The sequence below is a fragment of the Periplaneta americana genome, chromosome 6 (assembly GCF_040183065.1).
Source record: "Periplaneta americana isolate PAMFEO1 chromosome 6, P.americana_PAMFEO1_priV1, whole genome shotgun sequence".
NCBI lineage: Eukaryota > Metazoa > Arthropoda > Insecta > Blattodea > Blattidae > Periplaneta > Periplaneta americana.
Genome location: NC_091122.1, coordinates 103,555,972 through 103,575,917, shown reverse-complemented (window position 1 = coordinate 103,575,917; position 19,946 = coordinate 103,555,972). Strand labels below are relative to the sequence as shown.

Genomic DNA, 19,946 nt, shown 5'->3' with positions numbered 1-19,946 from the left:
GCTGCTCCCACGTTTACCACTTTCAGTACACGCGTGCCTATCCCTGATCCAAGCGGTCCGTGGTTCAATTTCCGGAGTAGGTAATGGAAGAAATTTATCTTTCATCTACGGGACTCTAGATGGTTGTCTGTTGTCTTGTGACTGCGGTGGCCCTATTCTGTGTCAATCCCATAAACAGGGAGGCATGGAATGTGTTAATGTCTAATGTGGATTCAGAGAAAATACCTTCCCTCCACAACACCGCAATGCCAATGGTCTGTAAGTCGGTACTGACAGGGAGGTAAAACGGATAAAAAAAATCCTCATTCATCCCTCACACGATGAAAACATTTTTCTAACCCGCTGAAAATATCCATTAAGATATTAATAATGGTACTTCAAAAATAATTATCACTGGAAAAATCTGCGTTGTATTATTCAAGTACAGAAGTCTATGTGTTCGTGCAGGATGACCCACTTGGAACTGAAAAACATAGCTCCCAGTATTTAACACTACATGAATAGAAAGTAAAATTGTTTCAATGCACTTTAATTTCAGTGTCATAACACCAATACTTACTTGACAAAGACTGAGTGGCCGAAACCAGTTTTTGAAATGGGGGAGGGGGAATTTTGTATCTGTCTGGAATCAAATCCACATTCTTCCACCTGCTTACCGACAAGCTAACAAGGCTGACAAATAATTTATAAGGATAAATAAAAATGTTCATCTTTGTGGACTCCAAACATGGTCAATATAATCCATTACTGTTTCTCTAAAAACATTCTTTATTTTTATGCATCAATACTTAACTATGGCATCAACATTCGTCGCTGGAATTCCGGAGTGTTATTCCACGAGGAATTTGATACAGTGAATTGGTCTCCCGATATTTTTGCAACCATGATAAGAATTGTAGAAAACGAATAAATGGCAGCAAAGGAAACAATACCCACAGAAAAACCTGCCCTATCATCGCCTTCGTCTACAAAAAATTCGACTTGATCTCGGTAGGATTTTAACTAGGATGAGATGATCCTCTATCTAGCTGTTCAGATAACAGTGCCCCTCTTTTAAAATAATTCGAATTCGTAAATAGTAAATTAAGCACATTTTAGGGCCTAAAATAAATGCGTAAAAATTACGCCGTTCATTTAAAATCATTACATAGTTAAAATGCATCTTAAAAACGTGTCTCAAAAAAAACGAAAGTCAGAAAACATTGTCTTCATTCCTACAAGCCTAGGAAATGAACATAAATGCATTTCTAAAGTTGACTTCGCAATAACTTCAATCAACTACAGGTTTGAACCTCATAAGTGACATCAATATGGCATCACTCATGAGGCAACTAAACCAAGAGATAATGGAGTAGGGTGGCCAGTTCCTTTCCCCCTCCATTGCATAGCCTACTTCCCTGACTAGTAACATGTCTAACATGTCACACTAATCACACTTCAGATGCATACAAACAACTGTTCTTCCTCTAACACTTACCGCCAAATTAGATGTACTGCCTGATATAATAGATGTACATATCAGCCAGAACCTCAGTCAGAGGTATCGCAATAACTAGAGCTAGGAATTTTAGGTGCTGAACCTTATTCATTTATTTTGCTATTAAAATACCCAAATTGGCTTGTCTTGCAAAGTAAACATGTAATAAACACTCCTGTGTTTTAGTTGCACCTTTTCAAATGCCAGCATCTTTTTGCACCTTTTATTAATGTCAGCACTTTCTTTTGCTCCTTTGCCGCATTTTATTCCTACAAAAATTAAACAAGGAAATCGAACGTGTCCCGCTTGACAAGTGATCCTACCAACTGTTAAATATGCCATTCAGGCATCTTTATCTACTATTCTACTGTTGATTTATTTAATAAATGAACAAATCTCCTGCTTTCTTAATGATTTTACTAGAATTTACTGTTTTTAGTGTGTTACCTTTATCGCATTACTTTCGCTTCAGTGCAGTCCTGTTTGGCGAAAGCTTTCAAATTAATTTGTGCCTCAGTAAACTCCATTTAGGCAAAATGTCCACAAATTAATCTGCGCTTCATCGCAACAGCGAAAGCTGTTGAATAGGAAGAAAAGGAGGAGGGCGAAATCAAACCGACCGATGAGCAATCAGTATCGTGACTGCTGAATGCTGAAATTTGACAACGAATTTAAACTGTTTTCATTTTTCAGTTCAGAGTACGCATTGGTTAGTGCGTGATGTCTTTGTGATTCACCTTTGTTGCCAGCATTCAGCGTGCCGAAACAGAAAGTGAACGCCGGTAAAATATATGATATTGTTAAGTAACTTAATGCAGATATTATTCAGAATGTCGGGTCTATTCTGAGATGGAATGTTTGTGAGATTTCAATAACATATGATGAAAAACATCAACGTAATCGTGTTAAGCAGCATATAGGTAGTACAAAATACTTGAAGAATAAGAGACTAAGAATAACTCTTCTCGGGTTCTCAGCCAGGTGAGTTGGAGATTAGCTTCCAAGCTTTCGACGGCTAGCTCTGCCATCTTCTTCAGGGACATACAATAAGAGACTACATTGCAGTAAAGGTGGAGTACGGCAACAGTTTACTGGTGAGGCACTGATTTCTTCAAATTCAAGAAATAAAAAAATGATTTTTTTTTTTTAACTGAAACAGCAAAGACATTTGTGGTGTGTGGTATTTCTCTTTCCAAGCTAAACAACTCCATTATGAAATCGTATTTGCAGAAAGACTTACGAAAATCATCAGCTCTGTATGAAGAAAAAACAAGTCACGCAAGCAGTAGTTGGTAATTCAGTATATTTTATAGATGATACCAGTGATAGGCACAACAGATATATTTTGAACATTTTATTAGCACCCTTAAATGGAGAGCAAGTGAAACCATGCTTTCGAAAACCTACTTTCTGAACAAAGCAGGCAATGTCAATGTGATGCAAAGTTTCAACAATGCATGAATTGTTGTAGCCTGAAGGAATGGAATATAATCGCGTGTGGCTAGTGGTTGCGGATCAAGCACCATACATGTTATTTGCTATTGGCAACCTAAAACCTTTGTACACTAATCTAAAACATGTGACCTGGTATTGCATCGAGTTTGTGAGGCACTAAAATATGAATATTCATATGCAAATAAATTGTGTCTTGCATTTTATGAATAATGCTGAAAAAGGCTCCTGCTAGGATACAAAAGTATGTTGATATTACAGGACTTCCTCTTTCACCTTCCCCAATTCTCACTAGATGGAGTACTTTGTTAAAGGCTGCAGTGTGTATTTCTAACCATTGTAAAGCTATATGCGGTTTCTTAGATGTTTCACCAAATGAGCCTTCAGCTGTGAAAAAATGCAAAGACCAGCAGACAAACAGAAGTTGCGTGGTTATTCTTTCCTGATACAACTGACATTACAAAATTGGAAGAGCAGTGTCCTCAGAAAGATGCACAGTGGGCTGTTCTGATGGATGTGAAGGAAGCGGAAACTGGTGTAAAACTTAGACAAAAACAAGGATCTACATTACCGACTACAAACAGCACCACTTGTGTCTGTTGACGTGGAACGTTCCTTTTCACTCATTTAATGACCTGAGGTACAGCCTCACTGGAGGGAGAGAGGATTTTTAAATATCGAATATTATCTGTTTTAAAAATTTTCTGGACGGTTGATTTTAATAAAATTATTGTATTCTGAAACTTTTTAAAGCAGACTTTTTAATACATGCATGAATTTTGTGTCATATGTAATGTACATGAACATTACGACAAAGTGAAGAGAAGCGAAAAGAAGCATTTGAAATGTGGATTATGTAAAAGAATGGAAAGTGTAAAGTGGGTAGACAGAATAAGAAATGAAGCTGTGTTGGAAAGTGTGGGTGAAGGAAAAAAGATGCTGAAACTGCTCAGGAAGAGGAAAAGGAATTGGTTGGGTCACTGACTGAGAAGAAACTGCCTACTGAAGGATGCATTGAAAGGAATTGTGAACGGGAGAAGAGTTCGGAGTAGAAGAAGATATCAGATGATAGACGAAAATAAGATATACGAGTATATGGATCATATGCGGAGATAAAGAGGAAGGCAGAAAATAGGAAAGATTGGAGAAAGCTGGATTTGCAGTGAAAGACCTGTCCTTGGACAGAACATTTTGAATAAAAGAATAAGTCATGTAACTGGTTTCGGTATTGTTTATAATTTGCATCTTTTTCGCACCTTTTTCAAATAAATTTTGCACCTAAAATTCCTAGCTCTAGCAATAAGAAAGACTAGCACGATTTGAACAAGGAAGTCATGTTGCGCAGTATGTATGTATGTATGTATGTATGTATGTATGTATGTATGTATGTATGTATGTATGTATGTATGTGTACTGTATGTGAGTATGTGTGTAATGTATGCACCACGTACGTATGTGCGGATGTACTGTATAACGGGGTTTATCCTTAACCCATTTCTTTTGGATTTCGCGACTTCACATATAGAAAACTCCCGTGACGGAGGTCAGCATGACGCTTCCATCTAAAGGCACGCCCAGCCCAACACAAGCTTTGTTTGAGAATACTGTTCGCGAAAAAAAAAGTTGGTGAAATTGTTCACGAACATTCTTTTACAAATATGTTTGCAGATGGAGTATACTGTCCAAACTCAGAGGAACATTTCGTGCAGTTTGTGAATAAAGTTAGGAGTGACTGAAAATATGTCAAGTAGTGATGTTGAATTATTAATGTGCTCCGCAGCACTTTCGGTTCATTAAGACCAGGCAAAAACTGCAAACTCTCAAACCCAAACCACAAAAGCAATTTTTTTCTCCTGAACTGAGATAGCAATGATTTTAGATTCCTTCCTATCTCCTCTGTCGAAATCTTCATCTGGGACGATATACTTTGACATGAATTGCTCTCCATCAGTGTGTTCTTGTAATTTTTGAAGTCGCATCCTACAAGCACTCATCCATTTCGTATAATTCAATTTACTAGTTCCTGCTCTGAACCAATCCATTTCTCCTCTTCAAATTCACCCAAACAGTTTAATCTCAATTTATAACCTCACTGCTTCTAATCTAGTCCTTACAAGACAGTAAATGTGGCGCAGCTATATACTGAAATGTGCAAACTCCTCTGAACATGTTTCCTTTTGAACTTGACGGACTCTCTGCATGATATTGTTCTCTGAGAACAAATATAAAATTTGCGAACAAAAACATATCGTAAAAAGTTTTCCGGAAAGAAAGCGCAAACGTAATTCACAAACATTGTCAGCGAACACTCTTCCTGAACAAAGTTTGCGTTAGTCTGAACATGTATGGTACATTATTAACATCAAACAAGTGCCGCAGATAATGTGGGAACCCACGACCACGGCTTTCATAAAAAAGTTATAGGTGAGCATAGCACTTCTATATTATTTATATGATGTAAGCTAAGAGGACTCAGTTTTATCAGAAAAAAGATGGGATTCGCATTCATTTTCGCTTATTATTCTGCGAAAATTCATTTGCTGTACAGAGCTTTCACTCGTTTATTCTTTTTGAGCAAATTTTCCATTTTCATTCTTCATCAGTGAAACCAGGTGCTTCGGAAAGTCCTGCTTTGTTTTGTTGAAATCAGTCGATTCATAGATTCGTATCCTTGTACTTCCCGAAACAGTAGTAATTTCAACAGGGACCATACCGAGAGTGAACTGAGCAAGGGTTTGTTAGTATTTGTAAGTTCTATAGACGCATTTGTATAGCTCGAGAAAAGGTAAACTTAGGCTCTTATATGAGGGGGTCAGAAGCAAAGGGGTATAAGCGTACTTAAATTATTTTTTGTGAAACTGTGGTTGAAAGTACTTAAGCTTTGTAAATTCCGTGAAATTTTTTATTTCAGTTTTAGTGTGTGGTGTGGTTAAAAGATATATCTCTTTGCCATTAAAATTTTAGAAACTTTAGCTTGCTCTGAATGCACTTAACTAATGTTCTTAAAAATGTCACTTGTATCCCTTTGCTTCTGACCCCCTCATATCACTTAAGCATGGCAAAACTCGTACATTTACATTAAGTACCTTTTAAACATATACTCTTATATAACACAAAATGTCCAACGTAAATACAAACGCAGTAAAAGAATGACTTTTCCTGAAATCCGCTGTCTAGTTATTAATGTCAAAATACCTGACTGCTGACGGTATCTTTGTACTACTAGTACATTCCTCGTTAAAGTGAGTCTGCTATTATATGTAGCTTTTAATTCCTCTTGCAAAGAACGCTTACATTGCTAAGAACGAAACAGGAGAGGAAGAACACCCTGTCGGACCAGTTCTGGGAGGTAACTCAAAACATACTATCCATTTAATGGTCTATTCACTGTCGATCAAGACACGGACTTTGCAGCTGCTGGAGGACACGCAAGAAGGGTTTAAATTTCCTATGTCAATTCCCTTTCCCCAAAATTACACATATTTGAATTAAAAATTCTAAGCTATGAAGCCTCTTGATCTGCGTGTAACAAAGAGACAACCAATTCTACAGAGAAAAATATGACAGTGTTTGCCTCTAGCCAATTAGTATCATGACGCAGCTGAAAGTTATTAATTAAATGAAAATGTAAAATAATCCCTAAATTTCACACATTAAGACACAAGAGTCACAATTCAATTTATAAACCTTTCTTTCTTTCTTCTTCTGTTTAACCACCTTTTCCTAACCGACTTACAATTCAATGCGGTGTAAAGAGTAGGCTATATTGTATCTGTGGACCAACACTTGAGAGGCACACATTACGGCCCTTCCTGCTCGTGTGGTCAACATGGCGCAGGATCACCATTGAGTCAACACAGAACAGCATTTGACAGGGAATAAACACCCAGTCCGATGGACGGAAGATAAATCTTTTTCATTGCCCACGTCGGCAATCAAAGCACGGACCGTTTGGTTGGGAAGCGAACACGCTATCCACATAGCCACAACGGCGAACCAATTTATAAATCTTCATTTATTTATTCTGTTACGAACCAGCAGTGTATCTTCCTAGTGCTGTACATTAGAAAAAACATTTTTAATGTTGACACATAGGAATGATGTTCACCTATACAACACCAGTGACCTTTCTGATATACCTAACTTAAGTGTAGGTTAACCAAAACAATGAATAATTATTTTATTATGTCTTTAAAAATTGCAAATAAATTTCCAACACGTTTTCAATCTGGAAAGGAAGTCTTTTAACAGACTTGTCTCTGGTTGGTTGATCAACAAACCCTTTTATGATATTAATGAGTTCTTTTAATGTTAATGTTGTTCATTTTATATGCATTATTTGACTTTGTCAATTGCATAAATTTGTGTTCACTGACTGTACGATACTCAATATACTTCTCCATCGAAGTAAAAACAACGAATGTCCGTGTTATACTTTAGGCCGAGTTCATTTTCAGGGTGATATTGTTTTAATTCCTGTGAATGTTAACGGACGACGTACATAAAACTGTTACGTGAACTGCAAGCTTATAAACTATTTTTTCTGTCTATTATCAACGAATTATTGTTATTTTTTAATTGCTGTGAGTGTTAATGGACGACGTACATAAAACTGTTACGTGAACTACAAGCTTATAAACTATTTTTTCTGTCTATTATCAACGAATTACTGAGTACCAGACTACTTAAGTTATGAATAGATCCCGGACGTCTGTGGTGATTTCATTGCAGTTAGCTTACCTTTGACTAGTGCGAATGAATGTGGTTGAAGAGAAGACATCGGAAGAGGTAAACATTGGACTCGTGTCAGTGAAACGTGTACAGTTTCGTAAAAAGTTTGCGAACGCTGATTCAAACTCCATGTCTTTCGGGTTTGATTTGTAATACAGGGTACGTATTTTAAAACCTAAAAAGTTTAAAATCATGCTCTATACAATATACTGTAGAATATACTGTACAATATACTGTAGAACACCTCAACGCCTTACAAACTTCAGTAACAAAGACTTCCCTAGTCTGTCCGTTTCAGAGTTAAAATCGGTAATTTCTCCTTTTGGTGCTTTTGGTGAGAACAACATTCAAAATGTCATCAACCTGTCAACGATAAAAATGAGTTGCTGGATTTGTCATGCGATTCTATTAGAAAACAAAATTTCTAGACAATTCAGTGCAGTCTTTTTGGATTTATGAGCGATGTCAGTATGCCACAATTGCAGAGGGCCGTAAACATTTTGCTGCCGTTTTCAACGTCATATTTGTGTGAATCAGCATCTTATACCAAGAAATAGTGAAATTTAAACAAAGGAACAGGCTGCTCATCTTGAAGATGATTTACGTGTTGACTTGTCAACCATAAGGCCACTACAGAGAAACTCTGTGCAACCCACTAAGCGCAGACTTCACATTAATTTAAATAGGTAAGTTCTCATAAACGATAGTAAAAATCTTTTATCCGACATACAGCATAGATATTTTGGGATTTTTGACATAACCTTTGTTTTTCTCTAATCCCACTCAAGTTGATGCTTTTTTTTTAAGATTGCTTTTTAATATCGATCTATCTACAACACTGGATGTCCGACACTACAATGAAGATAATTGTTATTATTATTAAAAACAAATAAGAGTGTCGTGATATCGTGGGCGTTCAGTAAGGTGTATCGTCAGTGAAAAAAGATTGGGAAACACTGCACTGGGGACAAGTATCCATTGTCGTCGCAGCAATTTCATGCCCCCAACAGTAATTAAATAATTTTATTTCTGACATAATTTTTTATATTTCTTGGAAATTATTCTTATCTTTATCAGAGAGAAAATTTCTAATTATAGTCCCGTCGCTGTTATTCCCGCCGTGACTCCTCCTCTCTGCTTACTTCTTAAGAAGTGAAGGCTCTATAAAGTCTAGGTATGTAGTATCGTTCGCCATTTTTGTTCTTTCGTTGCCGAGCTACCACATGAGGAATCTATTTGCCACACCGTTAAACATTATCATGTCGTAGCTCCTATGATAATAAATCACACGCACTGTAATTCAGCAAATAACTGAACGGCAAATAACGTCCTCGTGTGTTTTCTGCGAACGCCAACGAAAGAGCTAAAATGGCGGGCGATTATATTAAGCATTTATCGAGCCTTAGGAAATTCATAACGTCTTCAACAGCGAATCACAAGACGCACACGTTTAAATGTAGCCGACCTGCAACGTGATTGGCTGCCGGAAATTAGAGCGACGGGACTAATAATAAATCGGGCAAAACAAGGAGAGTTGTTAATATATGCATTTAAATATGCAAAATATATATATATATATATATATATATATATATATATATATATATATATATATATATATACTTAAAAGAAAAACCCTCGAAATATGCATTTATGCACAATAACGTTGGCTTCATTCGAATATAAAAATCATGGTCAGCAAAGATCCACCTTTAATTTTTCAATATGCCAAATCAATAAAAAAAAATGCAATTGCATGAAGTTCCGCAGTCTAGTTATAAAGTTGGCTTCATTCGAATATAAAAATCATGGTCAGTAAAGATCCACTTTTACTTTTTCAATATGCCAAATCAATAAAAACATGCAATTGCATGAAGTTCCGCAGTCTAGTTAAAAAACTTTGTGCAGTATTCCGTTTAGGTTCACTTTGTGAAAGTAGAGTAAATATCTGCGACATTCTTTATTTCCTTATGTACCAGTCACGTCATGTGACGTAGAGAGAAGTTTTTCTTGATACTGGTACAAGTTTAAGTGATAATAGGAGACGTTTTTTTGTTTACTGTACTACATGTTGTAACTCACTGTAATGAACTGTAAGGGAATCACAATATTAATCGAGTAAGCCTATTATTTCATTTTAATTTATTAGTTTCTATAAACGTTTTTTAAAAGCTTGAAACTTTGTTTTCGGATGTTTGATGTTGAAAGTAAAACATACTAAAAATGTCATAGGCCTATAAACAATATTATATAGCACTTTAATGCATAAATACAGGGTGTCTGAACAAGAACGCCGGATTTAATAATGTGAATAAATGCAACAAATAGAGATAACAGAGCAGATAGCAGTGCCGCTAACCCAACAATAACAAGAAATTGTTGGAACATTACGCCATTGTCTTGTTGGTTTGGCGGCGCTGTTATCTATTGTTATTTGTTTCTGTTGATTTATTCACATTATAGTCCACACCTGTGGAGTAACGCGTCTGGCCGCGAAACCAGGTGGCCCGGGTTCAATCCCGGTCGGGGCAAGTTACCTGGTTGAGGTTTTTTTCGGGGTTTTCCCTCAACCCAACGCGAGTAAATGCTGGGTAACTTTCGGTTCTGGACCCCGGACTCATTTCACCGGCATTATCACCTTCATTTCATTCAGACGCTAAATAACCTAGATGTTGATACAGCGTCGTAAAATAACCCAATAAAAAATTATTCACATTATTAAATCCGGCGTTCTTGTTGGGACACCCTATACATTTCAGTCATTTCTTTCACCTGACAGTAGCTGACCGTTCTCCTCTATCACCCCTCCCCTCTATCCCAGGTCATACGGAGATAAGGTTAGCTGTTCATAGACTATATTGACGTGACGTCATATTTGACGCGTGCCACAGCATTATAGTGATAAAGACTGATATTACGATTACATTTCCTACAATCTAAATTATTGTTTCATTTATTTAATTCATTTATTTTCACTGGCTCAGTCAAGATCATAAGGCCTTTTCTTCCATTCAACCAGTATAAAAATGCAAAGCAAATATAAATAACAGCAACAGAAAACAATGTAGTAGTAGTAGTAGTAGTAGTAGTAGTAGTAGTAGTAGTAGTAGTAGTAGTAGTAGTAGTAGTAGTAATAATAATAATAATAATAATTATAATAATAGCAAAATATAGATGTGTTTAGTTACATGTCATTTTCGAAGAGTTAAACAATTACAATTTAGTGTTAAATAAAACAATTTCTATCAAAAAATGATATTTCATAACGAAGAACAATAATACAATTCATATACGAAAAATAAAAATAATATTCCACAAAAGTTATATTTGAAGAAAGATCATATTCTACAGACGAAAAACAGTCTTTTTGACAATCGGCTTTTGAAAGTAGTTATTGTCTAAAACCCATTTATACACTATTTACAAAATAAGTAGGCTATAGTATAATGAAATAAAATACCTTTCATTACAATTACAGTAAAAGAAGCATTTTAAATATGTTCATCAATGAAAATTCAGACTTCAAGATGAAGCTTATTAAGGTTTATAAGTTTTTAATTCACTATTGATGCTATACCAAAAGTAGTTCCAGGCCCTCCGTGTAGGAGCAAAGAGCTTTTAAAGAAAGTATGCTTCAGAAAGGTGTATGACTAGAGTGTGTAAAGAATGCAAGGATACTATTAAATTAGTACCTGAGAAGTGTGATTTAAATAATACAGTAATGTGGAAGCAATGGGTAGATTCTTACGGCAGGCCTAAATTGATGTCTAATGATGGACTTATTGAGGATGCTGTGTTTCATCGTCGGGATCAACTATCAAATCCTAAAATTGACTGCTTTGTGAAGAGCAGGAAAACATTTTGAAGATAAGAAAAGTAATTTGGATATAGGAGACTTGGTCCTACAGTTTGACTATGCAGGAAACTAACCTGTTGTGAGTCAGGACGAAATTCAGTGGGAAAGTGACTATTTTCACTTGTGTTGCTTGGCTAAAAGATGTAACTATGTCCTATGTACTGGTAAGCGATAATTTATCCCATGACTAATATTCAGTATCCTTCAGAGGATAGTGATGAGGAAGCAGACATGGAAATGTCAGTTAAAGATAAAGGAAAGTTAAATAAACGGGAAAATGTACTTATTGATTCAGTTTGTTGGAGAAAGTAAGGCCCAGAGAAAGCATCAAAATGTTGGGATATCTTAAGAAAGTTTAGAGGATGAAGAAGTGAAATTAATATTTATGATTGCTGCTAACAGTCCTCGTGGAAAAGTATTCAAAATTGATGGCCGAGATGTGGTCTTTGTATATTTCAATCAGATTCTAGGTAGCCATCCTGAACCCAACTTATTCAGTTTGCGAGAGGAATTTTTTATGAATATTCTTAAAACAGGCATGTGAGAACAGTGATAAAATTAAGAGAATAATACAAATTTAACGTTGGCCTTAATAAATAAAATATATCGTCCTTGAATTTACGAAACCTCCTATGTGACAGTACTCAACATAATTTTTCAAGAAGAAAGAATTAATTAAATATCAATGATTCTACAAAAGAATATGAAGTAATTCGGTGGAAAACGTTGGTGAATATGATAAACATAAATGACATCATCGGCGATCAGTGTATTTTTTTCTTCCTCCTGAAAAATTATGATTATTTTCTGTACTGTCACATAGGAGGTTTCATAAAATCAACGACGATATGGTTCTGTTTAAGTGAAAGTATAAATTATATCGCTAAAAAAAGATTTCCCGTACAGAAAATATATAATAAATGTTTAAATTTAAGTAATCTGACATTATCTAATTCATGATCCTTCGATACCCAAACTGTCCCGTCCATTCATTCTCACTTCCTTTTCTTATGTAGGGGCCATTCCATGTCAAATCAACACAAAAAAGTGGACTTTTCAACCTGACCACCTCAGATTTTCATTAAATTTAGTGGGATGGTAAAGAACCTTAAGTTAATTAATTATGTAAAATTTTAGCCCTCAATAATGCACGATATCCATACAGCAATTCTGTCAATATGAGAAAAAATGTAAAAATGTCGCATACTACGTCAACAAAAATAATTCATAACTTCTCTTCTAATTGAGGTAGAATCTTAAACTTGAGCTTATTTTAAAGCTAAGGGATCATACGTTTCAATAAAAATAGGTTTGCATCAAAGTAATGAATTCTTTATTGAATGGTCACGTGAAACACATTTTAACATTGAATATCTATAAATGCGGGTCATAAATTATTTCGCGAAAAATTTATGTTATAGAGGTAAGAGTATTCTCCCCTTGGTGTAAGTTTCATTTTGGAAACGTTTCAGGAATATCAGTAAAAAAAATATATATATATATCAGTGTATTGGTTTGTAGCACTTAAACCCATCTTACACCGACACTGCATGCGCGCGAGTTCGTACTTGTCTGATTATCTGCGTCGTCGATCTGTCAGGCCGTCATGAGTAGGAGTTTATACAGTCTTCAATTTATACAAAACGTGCGATCTGTTTCAAGTGCAGTGTCGTTAGTTTTTGTAGTATGTGATAGTTTTGTGCAATACAATGGAGTTGCGTTTTAAGTTATAGGCCTATGTTTGCTGCAATCCCTTCGAGAAATCAGGGCATTGTAATTAGAGGAACAATTTAAAAAGTGTTATATCGTGGATACTTAATGTATTTCCTGATTTAAAACAGGAACAAAAGGTATGTCCTATGTGTCGCAAAGAAAAAAAATATAATATGATGCTATTACGCAGAATCCTCAGAATGACTCTAGTAATGAAGAATACGTCGATTCTACAGCAAATGTAAGTTAATTAAATATGTCTTTTTGACCAAGGTGTGTTCCTTATTAAACAAAAAAGCTACAACAAGAGAAATATAAGAGACAGAAATTTGAAAATATTGTAAAAGATAAAGTCTTCGATATTAAAGACGCCGAGGAACCAGGACCTTTCTGATTTTGAAATTTTGTCTCAGTTGCAGGAAAATTTTCAAAATTCAGGTAAAAGTGAGAAAATCACCATTTTAACACTACTACCTAAAAGCTGGAGCGCAAATAATATAAAAAAGAGTTTCTTTCAGCTTTCGAATATATAATTCGGAAAGCAAAAGTCCTGGCAAAGGGAAAGGGAATTTTGTGTTCACCAAATCTGAAACCTGGAAAACCCTTGCTCGCGGCTGTTGCCGGTAAAGTTAAAGAATTCTGTTGTTCTGACGAGATAAGCAGAATGATGCCTGGTAAGAAATATTTGTTGTGATTAAAGAATCGGGGAGTAAATCACATGAGCAGAAATGAATTATATGCAGTGTTTAAAAATTCTAACCCTGAAATGAAGGTAATATTCTCCAAGTTTTCAGCTCTTAGACCAAGAAATTGTATTCTAGCTGGAGTTAGTGGAACTATACTGTCTGTGTTTGTGTCCTTATCAGAATGTAAAACTTATGCCGGAAGCAATTTATTAAAGTTTCAGGTCTACGTGGATTTCTAGAAAATTTTTCTTTATACCTTCCAACTTATCCACATTTCTTGGCTACTGTGGTGTGCAATCCTCCTCATATAAATTTCTTGTTCAGGAAATGTACAGAATGTCCTGAACCATTCAAAATAAGAGAGGGTTTAGAGAAATGTTTCGAATAAAACTTCAGTGAATCAGTGACCTACAAGCAGTGGATGACGACTGACCGATCAACGCTTGAGACCATAATGAAATCCACAGACAAATTTTTCGACTGTCTCTTGGAGAAACTTGGTGATTTACTGACTCACTCATTTATATCATCTGAACAAAATAAGTTTCTACGTGATATGAAATCATTTCTACAGCCATGCCAGCTTCTTGTGTTATGCGACTTCGCTGAAAACTATTTTGTAATCCAAGATGAAATTCAGTCATATCACAGGACTAATGTGCAGACAACCATTCATACTTTCGTAATATATTATAACGAATCGTCATCCGATACGGTCTCTATTAAAAATCTGGTAATAATTTCACACTGCCCGAAATATGACACTACAGCTGTACATCTGTTTCAAAAATATCTAATGGAGTCATTAAAACAAACATCTGTAATTCACCACAAAAATTATGCATTTCTCCGATGGATTCTCTGCTCAGTATAAAAATAGGAAAAAATTTCCTGAACCTCACATTACATGAAGAAGATTTTGGATTTCCAACAGAATTGCATTATTTTTGCATATCGCATGGCAAAAGAGCATGCGACGTTGTAGGTGGGACACTTAAAAGGTTTGCGGCTTCTGCTAGTTTGCAGAGACCATCCGATAAACAAATAACTACACCTAGGGAATTGTACGACTGGACAAGGGATCATCTCCCAAACATTACTACCGTTTATGTGACTGAAAAAATCTATACTGAAGAGGAAAAAATGCTTGCTCTTCGATTTGCAAAATCCACCGCAGTGCCTGGAACACAAGTTCCATACAGTCCTGCTGTTTAGGATGGGTATTATACTTGCCAAGCAGTTTTAAAATGCAGCTGAATCAACGCAGCGTCCTGTCTGGAAAGATGATCAGGCTATTTCATCTCAGCAATGAAAGATAAGCATTTCTTACAGAACTTCAGATTTAACAAAATACATGTGACAATAATTTATTTGAGGTAATAATTAAAAAAAATCGAATTATGTACTACATGTTAAATTACATAGTGACATTCAAGAATATGATCAAATATAATTAAATACAACAAATGTGTGGGACATAATTATCGCGACTTACACGGTTAGCTTACGCTTGCAGTGACATAATAATTTTTATCTTTGTAACCTATGATGATTCCAAGTTGAAACTTATCAGTTCATTATATCACTAATTGAGACGTACTATATATTTTTTTCCTTAAAATAGAACCCCCGCATTTTTAAATATGAATATATGAAAATTGTTTCACCATGTTTTTTTAGTATAATTGAATACATGCAGAAAACAATATAAGCAATAAAAACTATCACATATTAAGAATGTATCACCCAATTTTTGTAAATTTATCTGGAGACGTTGTTGAGATATATAATTTTAATTGAAGCGGCGTGCTTACAAAAATATGATTTTTCTTCATGTTTGAAACGCCACTGACAGAAAACGAAAAGCACAGGACATATGAAACTCGGCAGTTTTAGTTAGCGTGGCAGGTAAAACAAACCCTCAAATTTTTAAAGAAATCTGAGTCGGTCGGGTTCAGCGCCTTGTTGATTTGATATGGAATGACCCGTAGGTAACTTAAGAAAAAGTAATAAATTCTGAAGAAAAAATGTATTGTGTTAATTTAAAGTCTTCGGTATATTTAAATAAAATACTAAAGAACACTACATTTCACATTGTATTGATATTGACTAACTTCAAATAAAATCACAGAAATTTCACCTTAATATTATGCAATAGTGAGATGGATGTCTAAATTGTGTCCCGTCCATTACAAAATGAAATTATCAATTTTCAACTTGCTTTACGAAACACAGGCTACTGCTTCCACTTTTGACAGATTGAAAGTATAGGCCTATCTAATGGATTGTACATAGTTATGACAATTTAGTTTTGAAGAACAAATTACAAAATTGCCAACTTACTTTGTATTGAAAAGTACTCTCTAACTCTCCCCTCCATTACTGTGGAATAACTGTTTAAGGTTTTGGTATGCTTTACATATACGAATCTGTGACAGATTAGGTTAGGTTAGTTCAAGCTTTTGTTATGCCTTGCATATACGTTTTTTGGTAGACAGTAAGTGAGTTTTCGTAAGGTCGAGGATCAGTGACATACGTATTAGATTTGGTTTGTTGAAGCTCTTCGTATGCCTTGTATGTACATTTTTGGTAGATAGGTATGCCCAGGGATCGAACCCCATTCGGAATGAAAGAAACCGGGCCTTTAAGAAGTAGGAAACCGTGTCACAGCAAAAAATAATGGACGCCAATAAAGATAATCTTGGCTAGTTGCGAAAACAAAACAAATGAATATCAATGTAGCGAATACCTGCAATTCGTCAGTCTGCGCTAGTTCAGAAACAACTGGTATTTCTTCTTCATCCCAATGTAATATTAATTGTAGTATCACAGTCTAGTACATACAATACAAAGCTTAATACGTAGGGAATATGCATCCACAGATAGTTGCTAACCACTAGGATCGCTACTATCGCCTCATCACAGACAATGCGAAACAGTACCGCCACAGTCTATTGTTAGATTGTTCCTAGTATCTTCACAATTCAAGCTTCGTGACTGTATATACTAGACTGTGGTAGTATTATAGTTCTAATCAAAATGTCTCCGTCTGAGAAAAACAAACAATACACACTCGGTAACCAGTCCTATAGAAACAATGATAGCCTATTTCCCAGTCAGCTCGTGCTCCCCATGTTTTAATTACATAAAATTAGTATAATATTATATTTCATATAGCCTAGAGGCAGTGGAAAAAATCATGTAGGCCTATGCAACCTTGAGGCTAAACAGCTTTACAGCTAAATGAACCACCCATGAAGTAAAACTTTGCTTTAGCCTTAAGTTGTACAAATAATTATGGTCAAAGTAGAGCATCTACCGGCCACTGAACGAATATTGCACACTTTTGTCACTGCCAATGTGGCGCTATAAACCAATTTTCAATACTTTTATCACAACCACAACACATTTAAAATCTTACTGTACCATATATAGAGAATTATTACTACATTAACACATTTAGTATATCACGAAACATGTAAAATGTAATTGTTATGAAAGTCGCCATTGCTTCTTCTTCAAATTAGTAGTATTACTAATTTAAGGAAACCTCCGGGTTCCTTAAAAGCCAATAAGTAAGTAAGTAAGTAAGTAAGTAAGTACGATCCACTTCCACTAGATGGAAACCGACACGATTGGCAGAGCTGGCATTACATGAAAATGAAATATACTAAGTGTGAGAAATGTTACTACAGGTGTGTAGTATTATGTGGCAGGTTAGGTTAGGTTTGATTAGGTGTGTATTATGTGACAAGTTAGGTTAGGTTTGATTAGGTGCGTAGTAGCCTATTATGAGAAAGGTTAGGTAAGGTTTGATCAGGTGTATATGATATATTATTACTATGTTGGCAACACGGAAACCCACTGTTACATTAAAGAAATATGGTGGTATACTTCGTTCATGAACGACGATTTTCGTATATAAGTAAGGTACGTACTTGGGGCGGGCTCTCCCAGTGATCACATCAATTATCTAATACTCAATACTTTCAATCCAAGGCATGTTGAAGGTATTTTATCAAGTTCCTGTAGTGGCCGGGACATAAGTAACATTCACATGATGATGATGATTATTATTATTATTATTATTATTATTATTATTATGTTCTCCCGGTTAAGAATCACTTAACAAGTCTACAAATATTTATAGCCTAATTAAAAAATAATATGTTTATGAATCTTTCACCTGGAAATAACCATTACATAATTCCAGGCTTCTGTAACAGGAATATAGTATGTTTACAATGAATTATAGAATGCAATCTTTCATAATCCATGAGTGCCAACGGCACCGTGCGTTTACCGTAACTGGCCCATATTAGTGGTTGCGTCTGATCATGGGGATAGAGTTGCACAGTGTTACCTTCCGCCATCGTATATATCAGTAAATATTACCAGTTAAATGTTGGGTTAGGTTAGTTTAGGTCAGATCAGGTTAGGTTAGTTTAATTTAGATGAGGAGCTAGTTAAGTGGCATGAGGCCGAGGATTGTGACAAGGTTAGAGTGGGTTTGATGAGAGGATCGTTAAGTGGCAGAAGACCGAGCTGTGACAAGTTTAGAGTGGGTTAGATGAAGGGATAGGTGACATAAGACCAAGGAATGTGACAAAGTAGTCTCAGACGTCGCTACTGTCTCCCCACATCTGGCCACAATTGGTGCCCCTAAAGTAAACAGTCGCTGGAAATGAAAGTTATTGTCTCAATATGTCATTAACAAATCCTGTGATCGTCACATGGATGGCGACTTCAATTGCGAGAGCCTTCGAAATTGTATTTCTCTATGGAACAGGTGCCTCAGAAATGTCAGCTTCTGCACGAATACCAACTACAAATCTACAAATTTAATTATTATAAGGTACCTGAACAAAAACATTTCCAAATTCAGTGGCAATTGACGTAAACTAGGATTACTATCTTTGTTACATGCAAAATATTAACAAATTAATATTACAGAATGGATAGAACATGTTTAATTAAAATCCTTGCATGAATCTAGTTCCGATCCCAATTATTAAAAATAAGTAGTTCATTGATAATGATAACTAGAAACATTCTACTCCTAAATAAATTAACTGTCATTTCTTCACCTTTCATAACAAACAATAACAATGGCATTTGTCTTTAGAATCAGCAAATCCGTTCTTGTTCGAATTGTGCAGAAAAACATTTTCGAGCTCGATATCTAAACTTTGTGAACTCAACTACACCTTAGTACCAGTTTAAACTATTTTAATGGAACTGTTTAATGTGTTATTCGACTAAGATGTCATTGAAACAAATCTATGTATACAATCGCAACTATCTGCATAGCCTTCAGCCTACAGCGTAAACGCCAATTATCATTAAATATTAACCCTGCGATCAATAGTGACGTCATGCAGCAGAGGTAAATTAATAATTACGGTGTAATTATCGTTTACTTAAATGTGACAGATCACCTTGGCGACGTCGGCAGGTGTGCTCACTCAGCAGCTTGATGACAGGTGGAACTCCATCAAATCACATAACACCACTCATCCCGCTCTCTGTGCTGCGTTACAATTGCGTTTCAACCACAAACAGCCATAAAATTTTAGTTTTCTATTATCCTTCACAGCAACGACAGTAGCAACATGGTAGTCGAAAATATTGACGAAAACATGAACGCAGGCACTAATAGCACTTCCAGGCTGACAGAACTAACACCAACGGAACAAGATGAACTGGCAGATGGTTTACCCTCACCACAAACAGCTTCAGCTAACGTTCGTAACATACAAAGGCCGCATCCCAACTAAAAACTGGTTTTTCTAGTCTTCTCTCAGCAATGGCGGCATGCAAGGACTAGGGAGGGGACCTTTAGAAAGTCACGTGACTTGGAATTGTGGACGAATCCATTATGGTAGTCGCGGGGAGGTTCCCCGGCAGATGACGTGTCAGAGTAGGCAATATTGACTGACGGTCGAGGGAAGAAAGAACCTAGCTACTAAAGTTCTGGGGTGAGAAGGTCCTCTGGTTCACAAATTGTGGTTAGCATGTTTGAAGGGCTAGT

The 19,946-nt window shown here is 35.8% G+C and overlaps 1 protein-coding gene across 1 annotated transcript in view; it reads right to left on the bottom strand.

Annotated features, from left to right (window-relative positions):
• Positions 1 to 19,741, bottom strand: part of LOC138701592 (uncharacterized) — a 186,507-nt gene extending 166,766 nt beyond the window's left edge. The window contains exon 1 of the mRNA XM_069828635.1: positions 19,354 to 19,741. The gene's annotated coding sequence lies outside the window, so the exon portion shown is untranslated. The remainder of the gene's footprint in view (positions 1 to 19,353) is intronic.
• Between the last annotated feature and the right edge of the window lie 205 nt (positions 19,742 to 19,946).